Source organism: Tachypleus tridentatus, chromosome 8 (genome assembly GCF_004210375.1).
Source record: "Tachypleus tridentatus isolate NWPU-2018 chromosome 8, ASM421037v1, whole genome shotgun sequence".
Classification (NCBI taxonomy): Eukaryota; Metazoa; Arthropoda; class Merostomata; order Xiphosura; family Limulidae; genus Tachypleus; species Tachypleus tridentatus.
In genome coordinates, this window is record NC_134832.1 from 96218735 (window position 1) to 96234477 (window position 15743).

Genomic DNA, 15743 nt, shown 5'->3' on the forward strand with positions numbered 1-15743 from the left:
AACACTGTAAAGCTGCCATATTCAATACCGAAGACATATTTTGCCGAATTCCACAGTTCATGAGACTGGCTCGGATATATCAGACACCGTAATAATATTATATAATTAGTTTTAATGAACAACGACTATTACTGTTATGGTGTGAACTGGATCAAGTAAGTGAATTATTATTATTACCTACTTTATTTAAATCACCTAAAAATGATATTTTTAAGGTAAGGATTAATAACATATTATTTATTTATTATAAATAAGGTGGATCCTGACAAAAACTTCTCTGGTGTCCACTACAATCATTCTAATAATTTAATGAGTACTTTGGAAACAATGTTTTGGCAATGACATAACAAATACATATAGTAGCTAATTTTGTTGTTTTTCCAAACTTGTCAAAAAAACAACAACAGTTTGGCGAACTTAATAAGTAATGGAGTTCACATTTGAGCTTGCGTATTTAATAGTTCCGGAGTATTATCCATTCAAATAATGTCAAGCTAACCAGTGCTCTGGTCTCGGAACAAAAATCCTCCTCCCCCACAAAAAAAAAAGAAAGAAAGACGAGAGACGTGTTTAACTGTATGTAGTTTCTTTAAAACCACAAGAGGCAATTCAAAATCTACAAAACACTAAGCTGTAGGGTTAATGGCCACGACAACTACAAATAGAGCTTTTCATGAAAAGGCGGACAATTTTACCACCAGGAAGTTTCAAGGTCAGCTGAATAACGAAGCAAAACTAGTCATTCTGGAATCTTCAAAACAGTGCTTCTTTGGTTTTGTTTTTTGTATGGTACAAACACAACTTACACCGTAATCTATTTTTCAAATATTTTGTATGGCCACGAATTATGCTTTTGATAGAATTATATGCTCGTATATGTTCACTTTAAAAAAAAACAACAGAATTCATAAAATACATTTTTGCTGTATAAAAGTAATGACGTAAGTTACATTAATTAACGAATAAGTTACATAGTCGTTGTTTTGAATTAAGCACATAGCTACACAGTGGGCTATCTGTGCTCTGCCCACCACGGGTATCGAAACCCGGATTTTAGCGTTGTAAGTCCGCAGACATACCGCTGAGCCACTGGGGGGCAAGTTACATAGTAGAATTTTTCATAAGCTAAAACACCAATTTCAAATGAAGCTACAAAGGGACGTACTTATTACATGTTGGCTTAAAAAGTTCTAGCTGCTTATCTAATTACACATTCGTAAAATTTGATAAAGACATAAATATTTAGTGTTTATAAAACAGTTCAACTAATAACAGAGCAGTATGAACTTTCTACTAAACTACTATAATTATAAGTTTCCTGTTGCTAACAAACACCTTAAATATATATAGTAATAAATTAACTTTCCAGTCATAAGATATACATAACATATATAAACATCTTTGTACTATCCTGGTATTTGTAAAAATAATAATATATCAGAAGTGTTCATAATACAATTATAAAAGCATATGAAGAAGTTACCTTCTAAAAGCTTTACACATCTTTTATTTCGTCTATACAGTTCTGTAATTAACGCAAATCTACTTCCGTTTAAAACGATCTTACTGTTGTAGATTATATGCCATTATATACTTAAAGCAGCATTTTTGAGCCTCTTACTTTCGTAAAACGTGTATTGAAGTTGCTTGAATCACATGAAATTATTTTTCCACTCGAACGCGAGAGCAATTGGTTTATCTATATTAAAGCCACGTTACACCGAGAGTCAACAAGTACTACAACTTTGTTAGTGCGACTTCTTTCTTCATTCATACTAGCTACGAGACACTGTGACACATGTGGGAATGAAAAGAAATATTTAGATGGTCACCCAGATATATACCATACTCTAGGATGTAAGGTGGTTGGTTGTAAGGGAAGGTAACCACTTCTGTAGTTCTGATAGTAACATTATCGCATCCGAAAACGTTAACAGCGAGAGTACCTAATTGATAACATAGTATTCTTATTTTTATACATAAAAGCGGAAGTATATTCAGTTAGCTATATTCAGTAGAGTGTTATTTTACTTCCGCTTAAGCAGGTAGCTTGTGCTAATTAGAAGTCAGTGTTGATACTTGGAGAACTGATTGGACAAGAAATCAAAATGTTAAAATTTTGCGTCATTTGAACCATTTCGATTTTATTAGCTGCATCAAAGTGCCACAATGGTTTATTTTTTGTTTGCGCTTTTGGTGTGAATGATACACAAACTGATGCAAGTGGAAAGTATCAACTGGATATTTTTATAGTGAATTTTAATAAGTGTTATATAAAAGACTAAAACATTTTTTGCTAGTAGTGTGTGTTAATTGTTATAAACGTTGTTGTTTTGTAATGAAATTTATGACGTTTATCAAAATTCAAAAACTTTATTCACTTACTGCGAAAATATCTCAAATTTATTCATTATTGGTGGAAAGCTGCATTTAATAATTTATGGTTATCTATTCTGATCTACGTTAGGGTGTAATATATCGCCTTCGAGTAATGATTCCTTAACTAAAACTTATAAAACTGTATTTTCATGTATAACGTAACTCTGTTTCACAAATAAGTTTTGCAGCAGAACCACGAAGAGAAAACCCAATTATGTAGAATTCTACAAGTGCAGGGTTCTTTTTCTCTGACGTGATTTAGAGAGAATGATTAAATGAAACGAAATCAGTTGTACCAGCACATGGAAATTAAGTTATATAACTATCAGGTCTGTAAATATTTAACTGTTAGATTGTTATGTTTTATTGCTCCAGATTTTGCTCCTTCTTATCTTTTCCTTAAAATTATTTCTTAAAACCGAAGAAACAACAAGTTTTGTTAAACGAACTAAAGTCCTAAACTGTCGTTTTTCCAAAGTAATCATTCTCTGTCAGTAGATTTCATTAATTATATAATCCAATCCTACCTTTATACAAAGGAAACAAGCTGGGCTCTGTGCCAGACTAAATACCAACTTCTTGGTAAACTGATCTGTTCAAGCATCCTTGGGCTTCGCTCATGACATAAATACACGATTGGTATACATGAGTAGCCTGCGTCTTCAACCTCACTTGAGAAGTCTGGCTATGTTCCACCTATTTGTGAGCAAGCTCCTTGCTTATGCCCACCCCACACCAGTTTAACTCAACAATGGGTACAGGCAGCTCCGGCCTGACTCACTTACTCTGAGGGGTGTACCGTCTAGACAAGAAATTTGCCTTCTCGCAAACAACGCCACTGACTATGGAAATAACTCCGATCGGTCGGTCGCCTACGGGCAAAAAGAGATGTACTCTTTTGATAGAGTCGAACAAGCGACAAAATACAGACGGGAAAATCTCAAGGATTTTAATGGATCTGTGTAGAATGAAAAGTTTACGGCTTTTGTTAAATCCAGGATCACTTAAGAGAAATCCGGATATATTTTAAGTACCTTTTCACAGAGCATCGTGTCTATCAGTGTGGTGGTTTGTATGGTATTCTAACCATTCGTATTGATTGTATATAATATTACTTGATAATAAGTACAACCATAATCAACATCACGCTCTTGATATCACCTTTGAGAACTAAAAACACTAAACCGAAAACACAAGTTAAAATGTAAGAGCAAATGAAAAAGAGAAACGTCTAATAACTTTAAGTTGCGTAATCCATCATTATTTTCACAGTGTTAGTTATAATAATAAAAATTTACCAAAAGCAACCATAAGAATTCACACGACTATTTGTTGATCTTATATACTTTCAAAAATAGTAACTTTATAAGCAGACAGTGAAACGGAAAATACACCAGTCATCCTGTGAGATGACTAGCCTGCTAACTACTTGCTATGAGAGCAACTCGACGTAACCCAGAATTACTTGCTCAAGACTAAAAGAACATCATTTGAAAAGGGTTTTCAATCCATATTAGGTTACTTGAGAACCAATAATATATCGTGTTAACCTTGCGTATTCTCTGCCAAGTTTAGTTCAGTAGTATGTCGCACAACGTAATACAGTTGTGTCAACGAACTTTCACTTCAACGGCTTCGCCACAACAGATACAAAGAGCTTCTTTTTATTGTGTTCTTATTGAAAGTGAAAATAATTACTACCACATAAAAATGAATGCCTTAAAAGTAAAGTATATCGAAATAATTCAACAGAATAGTTTATTTTGTAACTTCTACTGGAAGTGAGGCCAAACAAACACTTGCTATTGCTGACATAACGTAATATAATACGAGTTTTAGGTAATAAACAACTCACAATTACTAGTAATATACCGATTGTATGGGATGTGTTGTAATAGAAATTTATACAAAAGGCTATCATGTGCTGTATAAAGATTAAATTTATTCTTAAGTTTCCAAATGAAATAATTTAGACATCCGTTAAGGTGTTAAATTGTTGGTGTTCAGCGCAAAGCTGTGTGCTCTGTTCACCGGGGAGGAGGGGGGTAATTGACTTGTTTGTTTCTGAATTTCGCGCAAAGCTACTCGAGGGCTATTTGCGCTAGCCAATCACAATTTAGCTGTGTAAGACTACAGAGAAGGCAGCTACTTATCACCACCCACCGCCAACTCTTGGGCTACTCTTTTACCAACGAATAGTGGGATTGACTGCCACATTATAACGCCCCCACAGCTGAAAAAACTAGCATGTTTAGTGCGACAGGAATTCGAACCCGCGACCCTCGGGGGAATCGAACGCCTGATTTTAGAGTTATAAGTCCGTAAGAGTTCATTGGTTCACAGGAAGTCAGAGAGATAAGAATCTTCAGGAATTTTTCATTTGTGAGTCCTTTTTTTTTTAAGCATTAAATATCATGAAAGTATATTGGAATTCATCTTTGTGTTCCACTGCCATGGTGTCCCCATGAGTGTGTGTGTGTGTTTTCTTATAGCAAAGTCACATCGGGTTATCTGCTGAGTTCATCAAGGGGAATCGAACCCCTGATTCTAGCGTTGTAAATCCGTAGACTTACTACTGTACCAGCGGGGAACGGGCCCTAGAGAAAATACTGAGTTCAGAAGATTATAAACTCGAAGGAAATGTTTGTATCACTTGACAAGGTTGTCAGACCTGATATTGTTGAAACTGAGCAGTTTTATTGGCAGAATGATTAGACTTTGACACACGCACGCACAAGGAAAACGTTTAAACGAAAAAAATACTTCAATAAGCTTTAATCGAGAAATAGTTTCTCTTTGGAAAATTACTTTGAAACAATAACAAAACTTAAAGAGTAGTGTATGTTTTTCTCGGAGTAAGCTATGAATATAATTAAAACATGAAACTAACCTATCTCTTTCTATTGATGCGAACAGAGCTTTCAAATATTTTTTCTCTAATATAAACATCAATACACGAATTTATTTTATATCCAGTAATAAAGAAAACTTGTGTTATTACTAAACTAAGCTAAAAATTGTAAACACATCTTCCCATCCCACCATCTAAAAATAAAACATAATCTAAACACCTACACTTTCTTTACACTTAAAGTGTTATATTTTGTATACTTAGCGATGTTTCTCTTGTAGCTAGCTCCATTTGATTCATTTTTCGAGAAAGTGTGGTTGTTGATCGAACATCAGGTTGAACAATGAACTAAAGTCGTGTTATGTGAGGCTGGAGTGCGAGATAGTAACAATAGGCGCGACTATACTCGTATACGTCGATGTAAATATTGTATCGTCATAACTGTTTACAGTGTTATGTACTGGTGGTCTCACTCAGTACTTTTTCACTCATATGTATGTTATTTGGAATAGTTGGGATTTAGTATTGGATTCTGGTATATCACACTCTAACATGTTTAACTGAATTTGGGCAGTAAATAAAAAAAAAACCTTTAAATTTCTGACCCTGCATACGAGTGAAAATATAAACGTTTTATACGACGGCTAGGAGTACACGCCTCTCTTGTTGTCAGTTTTATCACAAACGATTAACAATCGACTTGGGCAGTGGTTCTTAACCTTTTTCAGTGTTTGCACCCCTTTAAAATCAGTAATCATTTCTCGCACCCCCTGGAAACTTAAATATAAAAAAAAGCTAAAAATATAAAGCATACTCTTATGTAAAAATATAGATTTGCTTTAATTATTCATGGGCATCCTCGCACCCCTTGGAAATCATCTTCGCACCCCTGGTTAAGAACCCCTGGACTAGGGGATAAAAACACAAACACAATCAGATTTTGTTTCATTCGTGTGTGTTTGTTTTTATCTACTGTCTGAGTGCGAAATTATAGTTCGTAGTGCATATCCGTAATCTGTGTTCTTGCGAATACTTGATTGTTGGACATCGGCGCACGTGAAAACACCGCCGACAACAGTAGCAAGTTAGTTCTCGTATTAGTAGAATGAGAGGTCGTTACAAAGATTAGACAAGCTTAAGTTATGTAGAACACCGTTTGTTTTTTTTGTGAAATTGTATTAGGTTTTACATTAGTCTACAAATTACTATAGAACACCGCAATGTTAGAGATACTGAGAATGCCCAATTACAGTACAGAATTACACAAGTCTAAATATTGTTAGAACACTGTCACAAAGAACGTGGTTTTATATTTATAGCCCTCTACCCCTAGACGCGCGTGAACTTGATCCCGTGAGTGAGCGTAGAGTAATAAGCATTAAACAGCCAGGTTCAGACATTCTCACCACTGAGAGGGCTCTTGTTTTTACTGACTAGCTCTCTATCGTCTGCTATCCTCGTTAGGGTAAGTCACGTGGTCAGAACATCAGGACTCCTAAACAAACTGTGAAGTGGTGCCAACCGACCCAAGATTAAAGTATGGTGTTTTATAAACAATTGCGGGGCATTCTAATAGTAAAAGACATTTATATGAAGTGTTTGTTATAAACAACAAAATCTGAACTCGAAGTTTAACACACTGCAACGCCTACTGTAATGTAGAGAAAGTAAAACAATATGAAATCTACTACATTAGACGAACATTCTATCACTTATTAGTTTTTTTTAAGCCTTCTGGTCACACTCGAGCGTTTAAAGGACTTACAAAAGTTACAAAACAAATATAAATTACGTTTTCTTTTCACATAAGGTTAGAAATTTACAACAGTAACCCTAGAAGTTAGAAACATTGAAACTACGGGTCCCGATATCTCCTACAACACCTCTAATTAAACATTACATTACTGAACTCATAAAATTGGAGCCGTTGCATTATTTCGAGTTACTGAACATTTAGTACGACAACGTTGCGGCTAACTCCATAAGGGAATTTGTGTGAGTGTTTTCATATAGCAAAGCCATCGAGGGGTATGGAACCCTTGAATGTAGCGTTGTAAATCTGTAGACTTACCGCTGTACTAGGGAGGTCTAAGGGGGTTTAAACCACTATGTAAAATTCTTAGAATTCCTTTTGAACAGAAAGACCACGAGAGGACTAGCTATCTACTGACACTTTAACAGGTGGCATTGATTATTCGAGTAACCCCTCCTCTCGTCTACCTAGGTTTAAGAGAAATTTTGACCTCTACTGCATGTAATTAGACCGCATATTTGTAGGGTCAAGTTAGCTATATACTAAATTTGAAACGTATTTAGATTAGTGTTAACATTAATTTATTGGAAAATAACAAAAACTTTATGCGCTCTTCACAAATGCTGCTCTGACTTTTACTTGATTTGTAATCTGTATGTTTCCTAGAGATCGACATATTATTGTAACTCCCAAGTCTATATGATATATTGTTATCTCTCAATGTAGCATACCACGTAGTAATAAAAGACGCGGTGTAGTTTAGTGGCTGCTGTGTCAGCTCCATATGAAAGGTCCAAATCCAAAGGTTGCGATATGTTTTTTGAAAACGCTCGACACTTTCCTCAGTGAGTATGTTTTAAATTAGAAGTTTATTCTACTATTCGATTAAGAGTAGTCATGTAGGCGGAAGGTGCTGCTGAGCGATTATTCTAATTTTAAATAGCAGCTCTAAATTAGGGACGGCTATACATGAACTTGGCATGTGACCTCTGTCTTAACTGTTTTAACACTTTCGAATGCGACACATAAGGATATTTAGCAGAAAGCTACAAAATGGCCGTCTATGCTTTGTAGGTCCGGCATGGCCGGTTGTTAAGGCGTCCGACTCGTAATCCGAGGGCCGCGGATTCGAATCCTCGTCCCATCAAACATACTTGCCCTTTCATCCGTGGGGACGTTATAATTATACGGTAAATCCCACTATTCGTTGGTAAAAGAGTTGGTGGTGAGTGGTGATGACTAGCTGCTTTCCCTCTAGTCTTACACTACAAAATTAGGTACGGCTAGCGCAGATAACCTTTTTGTAGCTTTGTGTGAAATTCAAAAACAAACATGTATGCTTCGTCTACAGGGGGAAATCGAGCCACAAATTTTAGAGTTGTAAGTGTGTAACTTTTTCGCTTTTCAAGTCTTAACTAATTTGATTAGCCTAAACTCGAACAATTTAAAAAGAACTACATAAACTTTGTTGATTTTCAGAAACAAACAGACACCATTTACAACGTGAGGAACTTTTTTTTTCTTCAGGGTGAGAAATTTAATAGAGAGTTATTTTGTTTCTAAAGCTTTACTTGTTGTTACAGATCAATAACTTCTTGTTATCAAATAAATCTGTAGACTGTTTAAGGTTCTAATATACTCTTCAAAAAAAGAAACGCAAAAGGCAAAATTTGAGACATATTGTTAACAAGTTTATTCCGGGTAGTTCTGTATGACATGTGTGAAACTTTGCACATTCACTGCTGAACATCCAAAGTCTGCAAAGGCGAAGTTCACGCTCACTAGTTGACGTTTAACGTCACTTAACGTCAATAACGAGTATGCCCCCATGAACATCAATAACTGCTTGGCATCTCCTGCCTATGGAAGCAATGAGATGACGAATCACATCCTGTGGAATGGCTCTCCATTCAGCCTGCAAAGCTGCTGCAAGCTGAGGTAGAGTCTGCGGTTAAGGTTGTCGCCGTCGCAGACGTCGGTCCAACTCGTCCCAAAGATGTTCGATGGGGTTTAAATCTGGTGATCTGGAGGGCCAGGGAAGAACGTTGATGTTGTGGTGTCTCAAGAAGACAGTGGTGAGTCGGGCTGTGTGAGGACGGGCGTTGTCATGTGGAAAAACGTCGTTGACGTTCACCATTATGGGTTGCACATGGGGCCTAAGAATCTCGTCGACGGTTGCGTACGGTCTGATCGGAAATCCTACGCAGCCCTGGTATGGTTGAGGCAGTAGACGTCGCAGTGGTGGTCCTATCCCGAAGGTGACGTAACCGGATGTAGCGATCTTGTGCGGGCGTGGTCACACGAGGTGTGCCAGATCGTGGACGGTCATGAGTTGATCCATGTTGTTGGTGACGATTCCATAGCCTTGTGATGGTGCTTGGGTGGACATTCACAGCTCTGGCAACATCTGATCGAGATTCGCCTGCTTCCAAGCGACCAATGGCGTTGTTGCGTTGTGCTTCAGTCAGTCTTGGCGTAACTGTATTGCGTGTCGGTGGCTTAACACTGAGCTATGGAAACCGAGAACCCGTCACTTTTATAGGGATTTTGCACATGTTGCACTTACAGAACATGCAGATCTCTCAAACAAGTTTATTGGACACGAATGCGTTTTGGCGAAAAATCCGATGATTTTTTCCGTTTTCAATGTGCACAACTTTTATTGTCATTTTGGTCTGACAATCAGTGCCTTAACACGTGTAACATCACATACTCTGAGCTTGTAACGTTATTACATATATTTCTCTTTAAAATAACAAAAATATCCCTTTTGCGTTTCTTTTTTTGAAGAGTATATTTTCGCAAGCCTACAAAATATGTTTCAAATGCTTGAACGTTACAAATAAAACAGCTCTATCTTGTGGTAAAACATTAAATATCTGAATAAACTGAACTATAAAATTCAAAGATAGCAAATACCTGGAAGGTCTTTCATTGAGAGTTACAGCCATGCATGCCTATTCACTTATAAAGCATTATCAGATGAAATAATTAACGGTTTTCAGAACTTTATGTTAAAATGATTTTGGTTTCTTTATTTGTTTATTTATTTAGAATTAAGCACAAAGCTACACAATGGGCTATCTGTGCTCTGCTCATTACGGGTAGTGACACCCGCTTTTTAACGATATGAGTCCGAAAGCATACCGCTCTGCCACTGGAGGAGCAAACGATTTTGAAGCTTCACCATGTCAGTTCGTGCTCTATCTAACAACCACAAGTGCTCATTTCAATAGTACAATCGTACAAACATAAATAGGTATGTAACGGACTAGTGCGAATACCTGTTTCACTTTTCAGTTGGTTGTGATATGTGACAGTTTAACAGATAGATTATGGAAGCAGCTTGTGTACACGTGACTTGTATCGCTTTTACAGGCAGGTATTCTTTTTATCATGTTGCACACTATTGCTTGAGATACGTGGACGGCTTTTCCAGTGACTTTTGTATTAGTATGTTCTTAAATGTTACAAAACGCTGCACTACGGCTGGATTACTAATTGTTGCAGATCTCTTACTGGTTGGTCCTGGTGCCCCAGGTTGATCTGTATTCTTTTTATTTTCTAATACCCTTGAGTGTAACGGATGTCCCCATTTTGGAAACTAAAAGCATTTTGTACCGGAAAGGACTGTTACTTATCCTTTCCAAAGGGTTAAATTTATGTGACAACACACTACCTATGGATTGTTAAACAATGTCAATATATATTTCCAAAAATACCCTTTAACTGCTACTTTATATAGGCTGTGGCTCTCACGTGACTCATTGACATCTATATTCAAAATCGTTTTAGTATAACATACTTAACCTTATATATTTTGTTTTCCCTAATCATGAGCATTACCTGTGACCAGAATGTTACCTTTTAAACATTTCTTAGTGAAGTCAGATTGGGCGTAATCCACTATTAAGTCTGTCCAGACTGTTCACAACAATCTTAATGGTTATTATTCGTTTTAGTAAAAACGCTAGCTAGTTCAGCAATATATATTTTTCGTTTATATTTGTAACAAATCACGAGAGACACAAGTGAGTGAATGTTTTGTTTAAACGTTGTTTCTTTGTAAAATACCGTTTGAAAGCAGTTAGGTTTTTCGAATCATTGACGAACCTGTATAAATTGTAAGACTTGTAGTCAAAGAAATAAAACGCTGAACTTCCTTTTACCAGGTAATTCAAACGCTCATCCGAACGAAAGAAATAATCGATGACATTTCAGATTACTCAATGTCTTTCATCATCTAGATTAGCTAAAAGTTTTGATTTTAAGTGAGAAGCTTTTAAAATTATATTTGCACATGTATCTAGTTAGAAATCGATAATGAACACAAGGCATGAGATCTCGAATACAGAATATGCTCACATTAAAATTAACCACATTAAAATCGTTGGTCAAAAGTAATGCCCAAGACTTGAAAAGAGAGCTACACAAGTGTTTGTTTATTCCAAAAAAGAAAATTAAAATGTACAGCCTGAACGCGATTTTTATCACAAACATTAGACCTATTATTTCTCAATTCTTCGCCAGCTTTTAAAATGTTATTTACGAGAGTCGTTGCCTCAAGTTACATATTTAATCGAGCAATATTTCAGAAACTTTTGTTTATTTTCCAATTTCGCGCAAAGCTACATGAGGGCTATCTGCGATAGCCGTCCCTAATTTAGCAGTGTAAGACGAGAGGGAAGGCAGCTGGTCATCACCACCCATTACCAACTCATGAACTACTTTTTGCCAACGAATAATGGAATTGACCGTCACGTTATAACGCCCTCACAGCTGAAAAAGCGAGCATGTTTGGTGTGACGGGGATTCGAACGTGTGACCCTCATATTAAGAGACGAGCGCCTTAACCAGTATTTCAGCAGCTAGTTTAGAAATTTAATAAGGAAGAGTTGGACGTTAAATCGCACTTTAAAACTTGATGTCAATTAAAGGTGAGTTATTTGTCAGATTTTCTCATACAATATATTTTCTCAATACAGTAATGACAAACTATACCTTACATTATTCTAACTTAAGTCTAGTAATAGCGATTTGAACTTGAAATACATTACACCATTTTGAGTCTATAACATTGAGATGTACTGTGTATGTCATTATAGTAGTTTAAACATACTATAATGAATGATAATTTACCGGTTTAACTATAGTAAGATAAAACTATCATATAAGTGTTACTAAAACATTTTAAATCTATAAAAGCTAACCTACGCCTTAAATTGCACTATATCAGCTCTACTGTAAACGTTATTACGATATTTTACATCATATAAAACTTAGCTGTACATGAAAAGTCGTTTTTAACAGTTATAGTGGATATGTGAAAAAGTTAATCAAAATGATAAACCGACAAGAGGAACACTGGATTTAGTTGATGAAATGTGAAAAAACATAGAATGTTTTGGTGAAATGAAAACCAAAAAATGCAAAATGCACAATAAAAATAATGGAATCTATCTGTATTTTGTAGTTACTGAAGAGGCTGAATATTCTCACTGATTTTTAGGTGCTATTAGTGCAATAACTGCTTTTTTATGTTGGCACTTTAACACCAATTGTATAACCTTTTCTTACTGAACTTCGATGCTTGAATCTGCATATATCATACCAAAGTGAGTGCCTAGAGCTTACAACCCATTTTTCAGTCATAGGTGGCTACGAACTATTCGTATGAAAAGCTAGTTATCTTTATGCTATAGATTGAGATTATTTTCTTTATTTCACATGCTTTTCAAGATCATTAATCGTAAAGAAACAATAAATTCTAAGAGCCCTTTTGGAAAACACAAATGGGCATATATTCCCTGCAAGATGTTTCTAATGATTTAAATAAACAAAGATGGTATATATGCAAATAATATTGCACGAATTAATTACAATTGTATTTCCATTTTGTGATGAAGTGGGATATTGATTTACACGAGTGGCTGTATGGAGTCGTACCTTGTTGGTATCCAGTCTGTAGAAGGATGGTATTTCGCATGGTATAGAAGTGATAATAGGCCCCCTTGACTCTCCAAATGTTAAGTTACTATTATACCTGTAATCTACAACCAACATAAATTTATTGCACAAATGTTTGCGACATATTCTGTCTACAGAACGATTACAAATTACCCAGAATTTGTTGACATCGCTTTAGAACACAAATGTCCTGTTCAGTGTGATGACAGAGTTTCAAAGAAGGTCCCTGCCTTAGCTGAATGGGCTGCTATGTGATAAGCTTATTTTCAGTGACAATGTATCTAATTTTCTACACTACTTCCAAGGTTTGACTGGTTTTTAGCTATGTCTCTTCTCTGCTGGAATCACATTTTACATAACTTAACTGCCAAATTTCAGTAATACAATTATCACTTTTTCAAAATTCTAACAATTAATTTCTTGCGTACTTTAATTATTGTAGGACTTGAGAATGGTGTGTCCAAAAATTTATGCAATGTAATGCTCAAAGAAGGGTTAATTTTGGGCATCGCATGTAAACACAAATCATCTGACTTTAATTGAGTTGCTACTAAAGGGTCAAAACTTTTAATCTGTGTAGTCACAAGACTACGACTTGGCCATAGGTAAGGTTATTGGACATGCCAGTTTTTAACATAATTAAAATATGACCTGTGCATCTGCAGAGTTAGGTAATACAACCACCTAATTACAAGAATAGGTAATAATCTCCATCACAGATGGACCATTCTTCAAACACAACAAGAGAAGTGTTGTAAACCTCACAGTCAACTGGAATGAAGTTTCTGAAGCTTCCACCTTCTTCCGTATCTGACTCATTAACTCTTTCCTTTCTAGCATCTTGATCTAACCAGTCCCCGAGAATCTCATCAGTAACACATGGTTTTAGCTTATCCTAGTTTTTCTCAATCTAATCATACTTCACTTGAACATTGAATATCGTAGTTTGATGGATTGAGTCGTTGAAGAACGAATTGTGGACTAGTTCTTCCAGGTGTAGGAAGCGAAAGTGTACCATAGCTGTATCCAATCAATCTCCATGGTTTGAATGTTTTTGCTTTGCAGTGTTATCATAACCTCTCTTCTAGCATCCTTAAGGATTGCATTTTAATTGCAAAATTTTTATTTGTACAACTTGTTTAACACTCAATCTATTAATATAAACTTTAGTAGTTAGCTATCGAAAGTTACCACTTTATATCTGTGTAGCTACTATTTGTTACGAAATATTGGTTCATTTAATCCAATCTCATCAAGCACATGAGTGAAAATAATTATATTGTGAAATTTACTTATTAGTTTGGAAGGTAAAAGATACAGCTCCGTTAGGACTCAATTATTTGGGAGTAATTTCTTCTTTAAAGCCTGAAAATATATGCGCTGAGACATTAATGTTCCAATTTCACAATCGTAGGTGTATGTAAAAAGCATAAATAGATAATCTAATTTAAGACAAGTTGGCACTGTTATATCAACTAAAATATATTTAATCATGTGGAATGATTGCATCTTCTGTTTATCTAAAATTAAATCAGCTTTAATGAATGCAGATAGTGAAACTAGTGGCTTAAAAATGCTTATGCTATGAAGTAAAAACGAAAAAAACTTCGAACTTGTCTCTTATTGCTTTGACGTACATTAATAGTCGTTGCTTTTTTATATGCCCAAAATATCCTATAGGAATTTGCATTAGTGCAAACTTTCATGAGTTTCAGTTTTGTTTTTATTACCTTTGAAATTATGTTTTCCTCTTTCAACAATATTCTGAATTGTATGGCCAAACACAAATAAGTCATCAATGTAAATCAAACGACTTTCCTATCGTAAACCTTGCACTGTCAATTCCATCACCTAATCACAATTAGCTACTATATTATACAGTTCTACAGATGTAATATAACACTCATATAAGCCTTTCCTAACGCTAAAAGTAGTATTAAGTTTACTTTCACTGATAAACTTTCCCCGAAGTAGCTATGAACAAGCTCAGATTGTTTCTTTATTGTCAAAGTGAGAAAAAAAAATTCAGTATGTATTAACATGCTCACTTTCTGAAGTGTTGGATAACCATACCAGTAGCTCATATATATATATATATATATATTCATATACACTGCTGGTCAAAATCTTAAGGCCAATGAACATTAAGAAAAAATATGCATTTTGCGTTCCCAGCCTCAACCACGAATTTGAGTAGAACTTTGAAAGATGATAATAAGAAAAGGGAAAATAAAAATAAAAACGTTTTAGCATTTAATAGGGAAAATGTAAAAACTATGAAATTAGCCTGAATACTAACTGGTCAAAAGTTTAAGACCATACTTAAAAGAAGTCCCAAACAGGGTAGGAAATACCCAACAAGAGGTCTCAGTAGTGAGTTGTACGGCCATCATTGCGAATAACTGCAAATATTCGCTTTGACATGGTCGATATAAGCGTTTGCAGTAGACTAGCTGGATTGTTATTTCAAGTGGTGAAGATGGCTTCACAAAGATCATGCTCTGTTTGGAATTGACGCCCATTTCTATAGAATTCCCTTGCCATCCACCCCCAAACATTTTCAATGGGGTTCAGTTCGGATGAACACGCCGGATGGTCCAAAAGAATCACGTTATTCGCTATGAAACAGTCCTTTGTCCTGCGGGCATTGTGAATTGCAGCATTGTTCTGCTAAACGATCCAGTCATTTCCACACAAGCGATGGCTTTCAGTCAATAAGGATGCTCTCTCCAACATGCCAATGTAGCCAGCTGCTGTTTGACACCCCTGTATAACCTGAAGCTCCATTGCTCC

The 15743-nt window shown here is 35.6% G+C and overlaps 1 protein-coding gene across 4 annotated transcripts in view; it reads right to left on the reverse strand.

The window, feature by feature from the left end:
• Positions 1–15743, reverse strand: part of LOC143222996 (uncharacterized) — a 191411-nt gene that overhangs the window by 91365 nt on the left and 84303 nt on the right. Inside the window, exon 1 of one of the 4 annotated variants that reach the window (XR_013012608.1) lies at positions 2907–3092. The exons of the other annotated variants lie outside the window; for them this stretch is intronic. The gene's annotated coding sequence lies outside the window, so the exon portion shown is untranslated. Of the gene's footprint in view, positions 1–2906; positions 3093–15743 lie in introns of those variants that run through there. 4 annotated transcript variants of the gene reach the window in all.